We start from the raw sequence: 2,891 nt of genomic DNA, 5'->3' as shown, positions 1-2,891 counted from the left end.
TGTACTTTTACACAGTTTTCCAACATTCAGCTATGGCTAATTCAAGATTTGGGAAGGTCTGAACCTGTGGTTTCATCATGTAGTTGCCCTTAACTTTTTAGGGTTTGGCTTCAGTAACAAGCCAAAACCACATTACTATTCCCTATTTGAGCAGACCAGAATCTTGGAGGTGTTTTTGCAACATCTGGGGCTATAGACCTTCAGAATCAACCCCCCTGTCTCATGATTTTGGAGATATCAGTGCTCAGGAGCTGCTCTGACAACTCAATATCCATTGACCATTGGATCCTATAAATTTCTCTTCATAATTTTTGTAGTGGTCTATAGAGTCAATTCTGGATGACCACATTAGCCATATCCATAGCTAAAGGATCCCATGGGCTTCATGAATGCATATATGGGCTTCAACAACTCCTTTTGAGCTGGAAAGAGTAGCTCCCCTGTGTTACCTCCCCTTTTCCCTTAGATGCTGTGTATTCTATTAGGTAAAAATGCCCCAAGACATCAAACACTGTTCTGTCACAAAAGTCCACTTTCCTCACTTCGATAAAGGAAAAACCAGCAGGAGCTCCAATTCTAAGGGTTGACATAATAGTCCAACTCCCATTTGATACCTGATCAGAGTGTATAGACTTGTGTCTGTGTTATTAGGAAATTTTGTTGAGTAGTATGACTCACAGATGCAGAAAGATAGAAGTTCTCTTACATAAAAGGGCTGTTAACACTTCTGTGGACTTTACTGAAATACTCAGAAGTGCTCATTTATGGCCAAATCCCAACTGGAATCCTACAGTAAAGAATGAGGAAATAGGGCTTCCTTACCTCTTTTCACGTGGCTTTAAGGGCATTTTTTTTTTCACTGCTAAATGCCCTGTTTGTTCTGCAAATAAGGTTCAGAAATGTAGAGACAGAATTTGTACACACACAATTTGTAGGCTCTGTGCAGTTGTTACTTCACAACTATACAAAAGCAGTAATGACAGCTTTTGGGCACATTAGCCAATAACTTTTTGTTTAAAGCAAATACAATGAGGATAGATTACGAATGGTCTATTCCTGTAACTCACTGTCACATTTTTTCTGCTTTAATCTTTAAGAACAAGTGGAACCTTCACGTGATCCCCCACCTGCTTGATATTTAGCACCTCAACAATTGCAAGAGCAAACTCCAAGCTGGTCCCAGGACCGTGGCTTGCAAGAATTAGACCATCCTTTCCCACACAATTCTCAGAGTATCTGTAATGACTTCCATTCATTATTTTGTCTTTAGCAAGGGTCTGTGTTGTAACTTTGCTTCCAAAACCTACATTATGAGCCAACAGAGCCGTAGGACCTGCACAGATGCTGGCTATGAGGCCTTTCCACTTCTATTCCTTTAGGATATCTATCACTGCAGCATACTCAGATGAATTCTGTACACCCATATTACCTCCTGGTAGAACCACTACATCATATGATCTCTCTCTCTCTCTCTCTCTCTCTCTCTCTCTCTCTCTCTCTCTCTTTTTTTTTTTCATCTTCAAGACTGGCATCAGGACAAATGGCACAGCTACACTGCACTGGGCTTTTTCCACCCAGGCCTGCAACAATGACCATAATCCCAGATCATCTCATGACAGTCTCCACTTTCTCTACTCCTTTAGTCAGGATGACCACAGCTCTTTTTGAAACCATTTTTAGGTTGTATTTTTCTAAATACCTGAACCAGACTAAAGAGTTATGCAGGCTAGCACACATACACATCGTCCACTGGGCCCTTAGTGAGGCATTTCAGGCACATGCTTTTTTTTTAAGAGGCTTTTGTTATAGAGCACATAAACTCACCAGAGAGAGAGAGATAAAGTAAGAAATCATCCCCCAGGGAAGAGGGCCGCATCGCAACCCCTTCTCCTCCATTCTCCTCCTGAGATTTTGGGCATATACACACATGCAACCAGCATGATTTTCAAGCTGCTGGGTCCGGAATTTGAACCATGGTCAGCCCTATGAGTGGCCAATGCCTTAGCCACTACACCACCTGCTGACCCCAGCACGTTTTTTTTAAAGTTCTCCAAGTAACATGACTTCAAGTGAGAGTGAGTCTCGCTTATAATTTTGGATTTAGTTTATCAGCTGCTTCTAATTACAGATATTTTGTTAAAATAGGTGTTGATTTAGGGGCCAGCAGATAGCATGTGGTTAACACCACATGGCTGACCACGGTTCGAATCTCCAACCCAATGATCTGAAACTCATGCCAGACTCATGTGTGTGCATGCCTAAGCCCCCAAGAAGGGAATAGAGGAGAAAGGATTGTGGAGTGACCATCCCCTCTTGGGAGTGACTTCTCACTTTCCCTATCATTGTCTCTGTCTCTCTCCCTTTGGGAAGCACATGTTCCCTAAGGCAAAAACCTCTAAATATATACATAATATATGCTTAAGTAAGGGAGTATTCTAAGTATGTTTAGAGTTTAAGACTGATTTACCTACATGTTACATATATTTATAAGATTACTAAACCAGCAGACCCTTACTCTGCCAGAGTAGTGAACCTTATTAAACATGTTTTATTTCTGAATAAACTGAACAAAAGCCAAACTATTTATAGAATTTCCTGAAATCATAGGGCATTTAAGACCAACAATATCTGTGCCAGAGATTCACTGTTGTTAGCTAGAAAGACCAGTCCTAACAGCAAATACCTCCGTAAGTAGAAGCATGTCCCTCCTGAACTAGAGTGGAAGGGAGGGATTTGTGGTGCAGTCCTTGTCACCATGCTGAATGTACATTGATTCCTTTCACAATGATTCCTTAACTTCCCATTGGCTGTCCCAGAGAGGCTGTCTCCTATAGCTCAGCAGCAGTTCCTGTACTTTACAGTCAGGAAGATTCAAAAAACTATAAGAACAA

General features: G+C 41.3%; 1 pseudogene; it reads right to left on the bottom strand.

The window, feature by feature from the left end:
* Positions 1 to 1,085: 1,085 nt before the first annotated feature.
* LOC102496874 (protein/nucleic acid deglycase DJ-1-like) lies at positions 1,086 to 1,674 on the bottom strand (annotated as a pseudogene).
* Positions 1,675 to 2,891: the final 1,217 nt, after the last annotated feature.

This window comes from Tupaia chinensis, unplaced genomic scaffold, assembly GCF_000334495.1.
Source record: "Tupaia chinensis unplaced genomic scaffold, TupChi_1.0 Scaffold000460_1, whole genome shotgun sequence".
NCBI classification, from domain to species: domain Eukaryota; kingdom Metazoa; phylum Chordata; class Mammalia; order Scandentia; family Tupaiidae; genus Tupaia; species Tupaia belangeri.
Note: the sequence above shows the minus strand (reverse complement) of the source record. Positions and strands in the feature narration are given on the sequence as shown.